Raw genomic sequence first — 14949 nt, 5'->3', positions numbered from 1 at the left:
GTGTTTAGCCATGCAACAGTAAATGTTGTTGCACCAAGGATATTGTGCTGCATAACTAAATACTTATAAGGTCCCAAAGGTGAGACCTATTGGCTATGCCAATGCTTGTTATGACATGGCACTCTTTCCAGCATTTGGCGCAATTTGCAGCATCAGTGAAAATCCTTTCACAAGTTTTAGACATACAGCAAAATGTGAGTGTCCGGTGTACATGTCAAAGTGTATACTTTTTCTTAATTTTGAAGAGAAGCAGTGCCAGCTGACCTGCTTCTCCAAACCCCGTAGCAGTGAGTGGGCCACAGATGAGAATGTCTGTCTGACACCAGCCCATATGCCCTGTTCTAAAAGAAGAACATGGTACGGGCAGTTGCCACCATTTTTTGTGTTATCCACACTAGCCCCAGACAATGTGAGGGGACCATATAGTCCCTGGTTTTGACAGGGGATGTGAGAACACAGCACTCCCTCGCAAGTTGGGAGAGGGAAGGGAAGGACACAAAGGAAAACTTGACTCCACCCTTGGACAAGGCCGATATAGTCTTTCAATGTTATTTTTTTGTTTGAATGGCATGATGTACAGAATACTGTACACTTGAGGTGCAACTAGGACGGGGGAGTTGGGACAACTGGTGACGGTAGAACCTTAACTTAGGAATTTTACAACTTTTTACGACAAAGCCACTCCAAACATATTCATCAACTTTAATGTCCTTTAGATTTTAGTATTTAGGGAATAAAATATATATTGTACATGTGAATTGATGTTTAACTGCCTCCACAAGAAAGAGTGAATGTTTCTACCACCAAACCTAAAGAAAAGCAAGAAAAGGTAAAAAGATTTCACAGATCAGTCTTTTTTCGTGCTCACTGAAAAACATCCAATATGGCTATCAATTGATTACTAAATGTGGCAATTAATTTCATCACTGCACGGCGCTTCTAACAGTGGTGGCTCCCCCATTTGGGCGTGGGGGCATCGCCCCACTGCTTTCTCGCGGTGCGAGAAGGCAGAAACATAAACGGTAAAAACTACCATTTATGTTTCTGCCTTCTCGCATTGCGTGAAAGCAGAAGTGCCTCTGTGCCGGGTTGGGGGCAGGCGGGTGGGCGGTCCTGCTCGAGGGCAGGGGGGGGAGTGGCTTACCCACTGTTGTGGGTACTGATCGTTTGTCCGGCTCCAGGGCCGCCCAAACGATCAGTACCCACAACAGTGGGTAAGCCACTCCCCCCTGCCCTCGAGCAGGACCGCCCACTCTCCCTTGTTCTCCAGCCAGAGAAAATGTCCCGGCTGGGGCGCTTTCCTGCAGCACCTACAATCACGACGATTGGCTTGTGGTAGGGGAGGGAAGCTGGGTGCTTCCGGTTCCTGCAGCCCGGAACACGCGTCGCGGACCCAGCTAAGCTGCCGCTGCACCAGTACAGCGTGACCGGCCAGCAGCGGAGGCGGTACCAGGCACTCAGGTAAGTTTTGCTATCTTTAATTATTTTATTTACCACCCGCGACCACCCCCCAGCATGCAGGTAACAAGGAAGACTGACACCATTTAAAATAGGACCGCACAATGAGAGAGACCCAGCACTGGCGAGAAACACGCGGCACACAAAAGATTTTTCAAATGTAGTCTCTCCCGCCTTCCACACGCCCCGCCCCCATCATTATGGCTCCCCGACTGCAGAATGGGGGTGCCGTTCCTTCAGACGGAAAACAGACACAGAAAGACGTCTCGAAGGTCATAAGACTGAGGTGAAGTATTGGGGATTTAGGTAAAAACGGCTCTTCAGAAGGCCTCAACACCGAGCCCCGCCCTCAGGAGTCGCGTGACGACCACTCACACTGCATGTCCATCCAGATTCATTGGATGTCCATTTAGCATATGTAGATATAATGACACTTTATCATGGGTCCGGCCTTCCTGGGCTCACGCTGGACACTCCTGGCATAACAAAGTGTACTGAATGCGAAGTGAACAAATTGCTGATTCCCCCGGGAGAGTTCAATGACAGCACAGACACGTGAGAGAGACATGCCAGTTCCACGCACCATCTGGACAACACCAGTGAGGAAAACAAAATGGCGAATTGTTCAAACCGAAAACAATCAGTAAGAAAACAATATCCGGACTTCTGCTCTGCACTTGTGATTAACAACACTGAGTGTACGGTGCATGGTGCCAACCAGACACAATCCGAATTAAACCAATGCTAGTCCGTTTCCACGCATTGGCCATGAATGTAGTTAATGGGTCTGGAGTTCGACAAAAACCCTTTGATTTTATTAAAGTCATATATATATGATCAACTTACTTAAAGGGGCTTTCAATCAGCCCCTTTCACTGAATAGTCTGTGGTTGTGTCAATCACCTTTGTCTTCCTGCCCGTCATGCCGGCCACGACTGCTAATGATGCCCGCATCTGGAGACTTGAATCTGCTAATATCTAGTATGGGAGCGAGTGATTCATTCAAAACAACACGAATTAGAGTGACGTGATGATATGCAGACAGCCGGCATGAGGTGTCAGGTGTGTTTGTCACAGCGCAGCCAGAAACGCGCACACACTCATCTCTCTTCACAGAGAGCCCAGAGCGGCGCACCTTACAGTTTGCTGTAATCCACATGTATAAAAGATGATAGTCACATATTTTTATATTGCCGTTGTTACCGCGGTGTGCAGCTGTGTACACAAGTCGCTCCTGCTATTCTGCTCAAAGGCCCTCATTTAACTAACACATCAGTGATAAAAGTGTGCATCATTGATGTCGAAACCCATCCCACGACCTGCAGGATGCGCACAATCTGCCTCTGCAGGTACCATAACCATCTAAGCTATGGGTGCATTTCCTGGTGCAGGTCCTGCAGCAGCACTTCCCCGCTGACACAGGAAAGGGTTCTGAGGGCAGCACAGGACATGAAGGGCACAAGCAAGTGTGCACGACGGACAGTGTGCACGACACACAGTGTGTGGGATAACACCAACACCATAAAAATAAAGGTGTGGCCATTTCCTTTACTTTTCCGCCCTACCACTTTCAAATTTCACCTGCCGCCACTGGCTTCTAACAGTTATCACCAGAAAGGCTGGGCAATTGATACTGTTGTGCCTTGAGAAGATCAATATTAAATCAGCACAAAGGCAGTACCCTTCTTGTAACAACAACTGGCTGTGAATTATGCATGCTTCCTGCGGCCACATCTTGTCTTCAAGTCTTTGAGAGAACTACAGTGGCAACGTTTCAACTGTGGATGATGGGCATGGCTGTTTTTACAACAGTGAGCACTGTTTTATCTGCCATCATTTTATCTCCCATTTAATAGAGTTAAATGTTGTTTTGGACTGCAGTCAACATTTACAGATCAAATGCAAGATTATTTTTCAGTGTTCCCGATTGTCAGGCACCCCGTTAGTAATGCGATTGTTATTACTGGAAAGTAAAGCAGGCAACAACCACCCACTGTCCATTTTGAACAGCAGTAATGGAACAAGCACGGCTCTAATCAGAAAGCTAACAAGCACGGCTCTAATCAGAAAGCTAACCAGCGTGCGCCTCGCGCTGAAAGTAAAATAAAAAAGGCGTGCAGGCTGCAGCAGGAGAGAGAGGCGGACGGGTGCACCCGTGAGTGGTGCGTGCGCGCTGGGGAGAGCAGTCTGCTCTTTTTCAAAGCACACACTCGTGTTTGTGGCACGCCGCTGCGCACTCCTGCAAGCTGTATGCCGCCACAAGCACGAGTATGTGCTTTAAAAAAGAGCTGTGTGACGGCTAAAGGTCTCCTAAGCAGTGCATGCGTGCTGCGTAGGTGAGACCTAAAGAGCACAAATGAGAATTTATCAGAGACCTGCCTGCCACAGATGAAAAATATCACTGAAACCTCGTAAACTCCCCTGAAGAGGAATGCCTGCCACTTGAGAGTACATAAAAACAAAAACGTAACAGAGTTAGTTAGTGCCTTAATGGAGCTCCTTTATCACTTCCATCAACTACATTGTGCGAATCCAAGCTAATGCTGGTGAAAAGGAATGGCTTTAGAATTTTCCTGATCCTACCTAGAACTTCGGAAGGATCCGTGTAAGGAATCTGTGTGAATGAACATCCATTAGATTTACAAATATTATGCAATTTTTCATGAAGCACACATCAGCATGCAACTTGGCTGGTGGGCAAACTTGATTTGGACAACTATGTGGTGCATGCATGATGCTTCTGCTGTGCCATCCATCAAGAGCCGAGCGAGAGGCAAAAAAGCTATTTTATTATAAGCCACTTATAAACATAATTATGTCCTCCTCTCTACCTAAATAAATTTTTTTTAAAAAAGTGTGGCTCCCTCTGTTCAAAAGCATTTCAGCTCCTCTGCTAGCAAGAGCATTGTTTCTGCTCTCGCTTGCTAGAAGGTGAGCAGCGTTTGCTAAGGCTTGGCGGGAGTGGTACGCATCCTGGGACATTGCAGGAGTCAGTGCTGTGGGGTGGCGGTCCCTAGGGCTATCTATGGCTCCAGGAGGAGAACCGAGCACCACCCCACATTGTTTTATGATTAAACCCCGGGGAGGTAGTGGTCCTCGGCGTTGGGGGTTGTCCGAGAGGGCCGCCCATCCAAAAAAGAAAAAAAAGCCCCAGGGAGGTGGTGGCCCCCGAATTTATTTAAAAAGAAGCCCTGGGGAGGTGGCGGTCTCTGAGGAATCAATGGGTTCTAGGAGGGAGACGGCACCATGCACCCCCCTCCTTTATTACAATGCCCCCTGGGACCTGGCCCACCCGGGGGCTAATTAGAAACAAAGTAAGGAACTCAGACTTAGGTTTTTTCCCCATGTTTGGCAGGAGCCACAGATCCTGTTGATTTTTTTTTAAATACTTTTTTGGGCCCTGCAGCCCCCCCCACCCCCCCACCCAGAGGAGGCATACGGGGTCACAGTGTTTCTACCACCCCTTTTTCTTTTTAAACGTTTTTTTCCTGTGACTCTGTTCAACCGAGCCACTGGATGGCTGCCAACACTTGCTGGTTTGAAGTGTTGGCAGCCAATCTGATTTCAGCATGAAATCGGGAGGGGTTGCGTCCCTATATATATATATACACATACAACTGGAAATTTCTTTAAATAAATCAGAGACTACTGAACTAATTTACACTATTTAACAAAAAGACGCTTTCTGGACCATCAGCTACCTTTCTGCCAAATTTGGTGTAAATCCGTTCAGCAATTCCGGCTGTAGCTGGGTCTAAGATTTCCTACGGAAATTAACATGGGGAAAATGCATTTTGGGACTCCCATTATTCTCAGCCCCCGCTTGATGGATCACCCCGAAATTTTCCACAGCAACTGAAGTGAGTGGCAAATTCTTTGAAAATTTTATGAGGATCCGTCAAAGGACACCAAAGTTATTGGCAAATGAAAATAGCTCTCTTCCTTTGGAAACTAGGTCCTAACTAGAAGTACCTACTGGCGACTGCCAGTAGGAGATCATATATCACTCCTGCGACCGCACTCGAGTTATCCTCAAATCGAAGCAGACACCAGTGCAGTCAACTTATTTTTTACTTTATTCACCTTGCGCCAAAACGTGTTTCAGCCGTGCAAGTGGCCTTAGTTACATGAAATGCATGCGTTGTGTCATTCTTTTTACATTTTTACACTTCATAGACAGAGAAACAAGACTTTCATTTCTTATGTTCCATTGGGCGCTTTAAATACCGGTTACATTTTCTTTCACAATTCATCAAAAGGCAATTGATGTTCTATACATACATGATTTTGACTTCAATTATTCATTGATTTTCCAGATTCAATTAATTGTTTTATACGCAACTCTACATGCTTTACTACAACAAATACCATGATAATGTTGTTTGAGGGCAAGTGCCTAAATCCCCTGGAAAGTGGGGATACTGTTCTTCGCAATATTTCATTGCCATAGTGGGTACTAAACATTCTTCCCCTTAATCACAAAATCATCCACACTTTACATAACTGAAATTTCATGATTCGTACTCCCACTGAATTTCTTACTGACTCATGATTGCTATGGAGATGAACATTCATATCCCATATTGTACTTTATGTACTTTGCATTATATCTATTATTCCTGCAAACACAATCTGTACTTCTGGCCAGTGCTTTAATAATCCTCCCCGTTATCACTGGATTATCACGGATTCATTTACTACATGACTTCTTCTACTATCATGGTCCCACTTATTCACAATCTCCACTCCTTATTTATTTGTAGTTCATCCTTTGTAGGTTATTTGAAAAGAAGCCTTGTCAGTTTATGGGAGTCACTTAATCTTATCGATTTTTCTTACTGAATGTGGTCGCTCCTTATTGTCTATCAGATATTTTTTGTGCACGTTTACATTAAGTCACTTCGCTGTATTAAATGTATTGCTTGTTGGAATAAAATGTGTATATCTAGAACTGTGAAAATAAAAGAAAGAAAAAAAACCATTGTCTCCAGTTCTCATTCATGAACATACACCTGTATATCCAGAAATGTCACCATAGATGTGCTTATGTCATACGTGAAACTTAAATTCAGGTCATTGATGTTCAAATTTCTAACAAACTGCTCTGCTGAGTCAACAGACTCCTACCAAACCACAAAAACATTATCAATAAATCTAGTCCAGATTATGATGTGTTCTGTCCATGTTTCTTCTTGGTCCCTGCGGAGCACCTGTTCCTCCCACCAGCCCACATCGGTAACTGGGGGCCCAACAGGTGCCAATTGCAGTCCCGCACATCTGATGGTACAGCTCCCCACCAAACATAAAGTTGCCTTCCAGACACATTTTGACCATGTTTTTTTTCTTTCTCCTGGAGTTTTATATAGCGCTACCTTGACCGAAGGTATCAGAGCACCTTACATGAGCACCAGTTGCTTTACACAAGGATACATAAATTTTTGTTGGACACGGGGAGATTAAGTGATTTGCCCTGAATCACGGGATGCTGCAGAGACTCAAACCCAGTTTCCCAGCTTCGAGGTCAACTGCTCTAGCCGTAAGGCCACATCCTCGCCCTAAGGGTTAACAACATTGGAGTATGATTACAAAAGGTGACCGGTCTGCTTTTAAGAAAATGGTGTATGGCTCTTAAACCATCTGCATGTGATATACTTGTGTACAAAGCTGTGACGCCCATTGTAATTAACGCAATCTTTTTCCATGGGAATATCAGATCAGCCTCAAGAAGTCCCCAGTCTTTACGTAAGATGGTAAATAATTTACATATCGTTGGAGGAAAAAGAAAATCAATGTATTTAAATGTACTCTTCATCAGGCTTTCTTTAGCTGAAATTATTGAACAACCTGGTGGGTTGAGTGCATTCTTGTGGAATTTTGGATTAAACACAAGACTGGAGTCCTTGGGTTGTCATTTCACAAAACCAAATATTCATCATATGATAACAGGTCATCGTTCATCCAGCATCCAGCTAGTTGTCGGCGTCTGGAAAGGAGATGGCGCACCGGCAAGACAGAGGGAAACAGAGCGCTGTATAAGAAGGCACTGTCTAAATACCACCTGAATTTAAAAGCAGCTAGACAGCAATTTATTATCAGCCAAATTGACAATGCGAGTAACTCTCAGAAAACACTGTTTAGTATTGTCCGGGATTTTGTCTCCCCTAAAGCCTGCAGACAGACGCCCCAGGAATCCCAGGAGCTATGTGATTCTCTGGCCTCCTATTTTCGGGAAAAGATATGAAATATTTATGCCAATTTTCCTTCCTCTACTAACTCCCCCGTGGCTTTTTCTCAAATACTCCAGAATCAAAATAATATGGAAGTATGTCCTTTAAATTGTTTTGAACTAGTCACAGTAGAGGAGGTTGTTAAAGCTCTCTCAGGGGCCAAATCAGGATCGCCACTGGATGTTTGTCCACCCAAAATCATGGCGTCACTGGCACCGAGCTGTGCCTCTGTAATCCGAGACATATTCAATCACTCCATCATCTCGGGTACCATTCCGGCAGCCTGGAAAGAGGCGGTTGTTTGTCCCATATTGAAAAAAGTATCGGCAGACCCTCTGGTCTTGGGTAACTACCGTCCCATCTCCCTGCTACCACTGCTAGGTAAAATCCTGGAAAGCTTCATCAACCGACAGCTAAGTTTGTATCTGGAGGAAAATCACATTTTAGATCCCTCACAGTCTGGTTTCCGTCCAGGCTTTAGCACAGAAACCGCTGTGTTGGCCGTAACAGACTCACTTAGATTAACTGTTGATAGGGGAGGCTCAACTATTCTGATCCTCCTTGATCTCTCCGCAGCATTTGATACTATTTCACACTCAAAGCTGTTGGAGAGACTCCAGGACTGTGGCATAAAAGGGACAGCCTTGTAATGGCTAGAACAGTATCTATTGGGAAGAACCCAAACTGTTATGTTGGGACCGTATGTCTCACGCTAAATGCTGTTGAATAGGGGAGTTCCGCATGGTTCTTGCCTGAGCCCCACTCTTTTCATTCTATAAATGGCTCCTTTGGCACAAATAGTCGAGCATCTGGGTTTGGAAATTATCTCATATGCGGACGACACCCAGCTTATGTATACCATTGGACCTAACCCAGTACTCGACAAACTCCGTTTTGCCTCTGGAATGCTTACCATCTTTGACTGGATGTCAAGTAATTGCCTCCAGCTCAATCCAGGAAAAACGGAGGTTATGCTGTTAGGCAAAGCCAAAAACAGCTGGTCGGACGACTGGTGGCCTAGTCAATTGGGTCACCCCCCCCAATCCTAAACAGTCTGTAAAGAATCTCGGTCTACAATTAGATCAGGCCCTGTCCATGAAAGATCAGGTAGCAGCAACAACCAGCTCTTGCTATTATGGCTTAAGGTTGCTTAGAAAAATCCTTCCCTACCTGCCTATTTCTCAGCGCAGAACCCTAGTCCAGGCGATGGTCGTTAGCCGTTTAGACTATGGGAATGCCTTGCTGGCTGAAGTGGGTCAAATCCATCTGGCAAAACTACAGGTTATTCAGAACACGGCAGCACGGCTTATTTTGAACCGCCCTGCAGGCTCAGCTTCAACCCCCCTGCTGAGGGAGCTGCACTGGCTAAATATAAGGAACAGATCCTTTTTCAAGATCTGTTGCCTGACCTATAATGCTTTGAGGGGAAGAGGTCGAAACGGTGCATGTAAAGGTTAGCATACGTTGGAGCGGCACGATTGCCCATAGAAGTGCCAGAGCATTGAATGTAAAATGTTCCTGACCATTCAAAGTAACTATGGTATAATGTAAAGAAGATGAATTCCATCAGGAACAATTTGAGGTTGTTGGGTTTGTCTGTGTTTATCAGAAAGGATTTGATGGCTTCAATGCCTTTGTCATGTGGTATTGAGGTGTAAAGTGATTTAACATCAATCGGGCAAAGAGTAGTAGATTACACCCGATACTACTCTTTGCAACCTCAAATTGTTCCTGATGGAACTCATCTTCTTTACATTATACCATAGTTACTTTGAATGGTCAGGAACATTTTACATTCAATGCTCTGGCACTTCTATGGGCAATTGTGCCGCTCCAACGTATGCTAACCTTTACATGCACCGTTTCGAATTGGACAACATCCTAACCAAACAGGATTGGGATGAACACTTAATCCTTTACAAAAGGTATATTGATTACATTTTTATTTTATGGAAAGGCTCAATAAATCTGCTTGAATCTCTCATTAACACTCTCAATACAGTAGACCAACGTATTGAATTTACCCATTCCATAAGTAAAGAGTCCATAACATTTCTGGACACTCTCATAACAATTAACCAAGGAAACTTAATCACACAAGTCTACACCAAACCTACTGATCGCAATAACCTTTTACATTTTCACAGTTTCCATCAACCATCACTCAAGAATCATTTACCATACTCCCAACTATTGAGACTGAAAAGGATTTCAAGCACTAATGATCTTTATGAATCCAGCAAATCAACATGTATTTCCAAATTTAAAAAACGGGATTACCCCATCAATGTCCTTGAAAACGCCATTTCTAAGGCAGACAAACCTACACGATTAATGTTGTTGCAACCCAAATCGTTTAAAATGTCAGAAGAAAGAACGGCATCTGTGTCTAAATTTTCTATACAAAGTTTCTACATTAAAAAAACCATTCTCAGATACTGGCCAATGTTGAGCACCGAAGCGGATTTCAAAAATGTGTTTGAATTACCTCCAAGATTTGCCTACCAAAGATCACAGAATTTCAAACAAATTTTATCCAAAACCAAAGACCTTTCTACAAGCACCTACAAAGGAACGTTACCATGTCTAAATTGTGGCAACTGTAATTTGATCATCAAGGGCACCAATATTCAACATCCACTGCATGGCCACCCAATTAAACTCAAGGTAACAGCCCCATGCAATAGTCAGAATGTAGTGTACATGTTAAAATGCCCATGTGGCTTGGTCTATGTGGGCAAAACAGAAAGGAAAATCCGCATAAGAATCAATGAACATAAAAGTAACATCAGAACAAGACAGGCCAAATCTCCAATCGCCAAACATTTTCATGAGCATCAACATAACATCTGTCAACTACGGTTCCTTATTCTTGAACAAATTCCCCTCTTAAGGGGACGGGACAATACCAAACATCTGCTACAAAGAGAAATCTTTTGGATACACAAACTGAATTCCACCCATCCAAAAGGTCTTAATGAGCGTTATAACCTGAGCTGTTTTTTGTAACCATGTCTCCTACCTAGGAACTAATCTTATTCAGTTAGAAGTTGCCACTTTTTTTGGAACCCAGTGACCCTTGGTTACCGACACTCAAGCTATTTTGTTCAACCATTTGTTCAGGATCGTTTTATGTTTCACTTCCATGTTTCGAAAAAAACATTAGGACCCCTTGTACATTCAGAACGATCTGTCTAATTGTTCTTATTTCGTTTTCTCACCTTTTTTATTGATGTATTGACCTAATGAATACTTATACATGTATACCATAAGGATGTTTTGTATATACACATGAGTTGAAGTCTTACTTTATTTCTATTTTTATTTTTACCTTTGCTTCTTTTAGCATTCAACTTCACTTTCTACTCACTCACCATTCATTTACGATTACGCTTTGGTCACTTCTTTCATTCTCCTTTACATTTCATGAACTACGAGTCTGTTTTCTTTGTAGTTCGTGACTATTCTCTTTCTTATACACTCGCGTGCTTTACTGTCACATGACCGCTACTCGTCGGACTCTCACACTCGTTTGGAGCGTTTGGAAGCATTTCACGCACCGTGAATATTTGAGTTTGCACGTTGAATAGTAAGTTTATTTTTGGGATTACGAGTTTGTCCTTATAACTACGTGTGCATTCTTTGTTCACACGTTGGTAACTGCACGCATTCTTCACCATTTTTTAATTTCACTTTATCGACCAGTGATTACTGTTCACGACTTCTCAAGTCGGAAACACCCGCTTTCTTTCCTTTTTCCTCATTTAATTAAACACCCGGGCTAGACCCTTATGCACGTTCGATTTCTCTTTTCTTCACGGAAGACACCGCGACTCTCATGCGATTATCTCACTTGATCTATTTAGACTACTAACTGTTGAACTTCGCACAACCACGGTAACCACTTTTTCGGAACACATTATCTTTTCACGTATCGATCTATCTTGGATTTACCTTTCGGGACCTCTCTGCACAGTTTCCTGCTACCCATATGCGTTAGTTTAGTTTAACAATTTAATTACTTTACTATTAAGACTAGGGCTGGGCGGACTTTGCGTAGCGCCACTACGCAGAATTTTGAAAAAATTTGTGGAAAACGAGAGCACATCCTGAGTAGGGCTGGGCGGACTTTGCCTAGCGCAACTACGCACTATTCTGAAGAAAATTGTGGAAAACGAGCGCACAACCTCATGGACTGTGTGCCCGGGACGGGTCCCTCGTGCTTGGGCAGGCTCCCCGACCTCCCCAGCCTGGCTGTGTTGAGAAGCAGGGACCGGCCCCGGGCCTCCTGATTTTTGGTCAGGGCCTGGGATCCCACGTCCTGCGGCCTGCCAAGTGTCCATCTGCCCGGGACAAGGGACCCTGGTGCAGAGCCCCGGAGCCCTGCAAGGGCAGGCGGGAGCCCTAGCGCTATGGCTCGGTGTGGGCAGCTGGGAGTCCTTCCGGTCCCGGCCATCTGGTCGCACCTTTCCCTCGGCCATCTGGTCGCGCGCAATGCTTTCCAATGGGGCGACCAGATGGCCGGGCCGGCCTGGAAGTCCCGATGAGGGTCCATTCGCCTTGCGGATCCCAGCCAGGGCTCCAGGAGGCCGGGCGCGTCCGCGCCTAGGGTCCCCTCCGTCACTCGGAGCGCGAGGGTTACAAGAAAGGTGGGTAGCCTTCCTCCGGATTAGTAGGGGCAGGGTATGCCGGGACACCCCTCCTGGGGATTGCGGTTCTCAGGCGGGGACCAGATGGGCCAAGCCCGGACGACACTTCCCCGGGGCGTCGGGTGCTTCCTCCTCCAGCCCGCGGCGAGGCAAAGTGCCCAGGATGGGCTCCATGGGTCCCCCGGGCGTCCCCCGAGGCCTGCAGCCCCAAAGCCCTGCAGACCCTGGAGCCCTTCAGCACGGAGCCCTGGAGCCCTGCAGGCCCGGAGCCCTGCAGGCCCAGGGCCCTGCAGCCCCGGAGCCCTGCAGCCCCGGAGCCCTGCAGGCCCGGAGCCCTGCAGCCCCGGAGCCCTGCAGGCCCAGAGCCCTGCAGCCCCGGAGCCCTGCAGCCCCGGAGCCCTGCAGCCCCGGAGCCCTGCAGGCCCAGAGCCCTGCAGCCCTGGAGCCCTGCAGCCCTGCAGCCCCGGAGCCCTGCAGCCACGGAGCCTTGCGTGGGCAGGCGGGAACCCTACCGCTATGGCTCGGGCAGACGGGAGCCCTTTCAGTTGCCGGCCACCTGGTCGCTCCTTTCCCCTCGGCCATCTGGTCGCGCGCAATGCTTTCCAATGGGGCGACCAGATGGCCGAGCCGGCCTGGAAGTCCCGATGAGGGTCCATTCGCCTCCCGGATCCCAGCCGGGGCTCCAGGAGGCCGGGCGCGTCCGCGCCTAGGGTCCCCTCCGTCACTCGCAGCGCGCTGGTTACAAGAAAGGGGGGTATCCTTCCTCCGGATTAGTAGGGGCAGGGTATGCCGGAACACCCATGCTGGGGCTGTGCGGTTCATTGCCGGGGACCAGATGGGCTACGCCCGGGCAACATCCTCCCAGGCCTCCGGGGCTTCCCTCCTCCGGGCCGCGGCATGGCAAAGTGCCCAGGGACGGGCTCCACGGGTCCCGGGCAGTCCTCCCCCGGGCGCCCAGGCCCCGAGAGCTCCGGTGGACCTCCCCGTGCCCGAGGCCAACCCGGGAAGCAGAGTCCCCCCCGAGCCCTTGGTGTGAGGGTGGGCAGGCGGGAGCCCTACCGCTATGGCTCGGGCAGACGGGAGCCCTTTCAGTTGCCGGCCATCCGGTCGCTCCTTTCCCCTCGGCCATCTGGTCGCGCGCAATGCTTTCCAATGGGGCGACCAGATGGCCGGGCCGGCCTGGAAGTCCCGATGAGGGTCCATTCGCCTCCCGGATCCCAGCCAGGGCTCCAGGAGGCCGGGCGCGTCCGCGCCTAGGGTCCCCTCCGTCACTCGCAGCGCGCGGGTTACAAGAAAGGAGGGTATCCTTCCTCCGGATTAGTAGGGGCAGGGTATGCCGGAACACCCATGCCGGGGCTCTGCGGTTCATTGCCGGGGACCAGATGGGCTACGCCCGGGCAACATCCTCCCAGGTCCCCGGGGCTTCCCTCCTCCGGGCCGCGGCAAGGCAAAGTGCCCAGGGACGGGCTCCACGGGTCCCGGGCAGTCCTCCCCCGGGTACGCCCAGGCCCCGAGAGCTCCGGTGGTCCTCCCCGTGCCTGAGGCCCAGCCGGGAAGCAGAGTCCCCACCCCGAGCCCCTGGTGGGTGGGCAGGCGGGAGTCCTTTCAGTTGCCGGCCACCTGGTGGCTCCTTTCCCCTCGGCCATCTGGTCGCGCGCAATGCTTTCCAATGGGGCGACCAGATGGCCGGGCTGGCCTGGAAGTCCCGATGAGGGTCCATTCGCCTCCCGGATCCCAGCCAGGGCTCCAGGAGGCCGGGCGCATCCGCGCCTAGGGTCCCCTCCGTCACTCGCAGCGCGCGGGTTACAAGAAAGGAGGGTATCCTTCCTCCGGATTAGTAGGGGCAGGGTATGCCGGAACACCCATGCCGGGGCTGTGCGGTTCATTGCCGGGGACCAGATGGGCTACGCCCGGGCAACATCCTCCCAGGTCCCCGGGGCTTCCCTCCTCCGGGCCGCGGCAAGGCAAAGTGCCCAGGGACGGGCTCCACGGGTCCCGGGCAGTCCTCCCCCGGGAACGCCCAGGCCCCGAGAGCTCCGGTGGTCCTCCCCGTGCCTGAGGCCCAGCCGGGAAGCAGAGTCCCCACCCCGAGCCCCTGGTGGGTGGGCAGGCGGGAGTCCTTTCAGTTGCCGGCCACCTGGTGGCTCCTTTCCCCTCGGCCATCTGGTCGCGCGCAATGCTTTCCAATGGGGCGACCAGATGGCCGGGCCGGCCTGGAAGTCCCGATGAGGGTCCATTCGCCTCCCGGATCCCAGCCAGGGCTCCAGGAGGCCGGGCGCGTCCGCGCCTAGGGTCCCCTCCGTCACTCGCAGCGCGCGGGTTACAAGAAAGGAGGGTATCCTTCCTCCGGATTAGTAGGGGCAGGGTATGCCGGAACACCCATGCCGGGGCTGTGCGGTTCATTGCCGGGGACCAGATGGGCTACGCCCGGGCAACATCCTCCCAGGTCCCCGGGGCTTCCCTCCTCCGGGCCGCGGCATGGCAAAGTGCCCAGGGACGGGCTCCACGGGTCCCGGGCAGTCCTCCCCCGGGTACGCCCAGGCCCCGAGAGCTCCGGTGGTCCTCCCCGTGCCTGAGGCCCAGCCGGGAAGCAGAGTCCCCACCCCGAGCCCCTG

General features: G+C 49.2%; 1 protein-coding gene across 2 annotated transcripts in view; it reads right to left on the bottom strand.

Annotated features, from left to right (window-relative positions):
* Positions 1 to 14949, bottom strand: part of LOC146866631 (uncharacterized) — a 457856-nt gene that overhangs the window by 35608 nt on the left and 407299 nt on the right. The window lies entirely within an intron of this gene.

The sequence above is a fragment of the Triturus cristatus genome, chromosome 1_2 (genome assembly GCF_964204655.1).
Source record: "Triturus cristatus chromosome 1_2, aTriCri1.1, whole genome shotgun sequence".
NCBI classification, from domain to species: Eukaryota; Metazoa; Chordata; class Amphibia; order Caudata; family Salamandridae; genus Triturus; species Triturus cristatus.
This window is presented reverse-complemented; position numbering and strand designations above follow the sequence as displayed.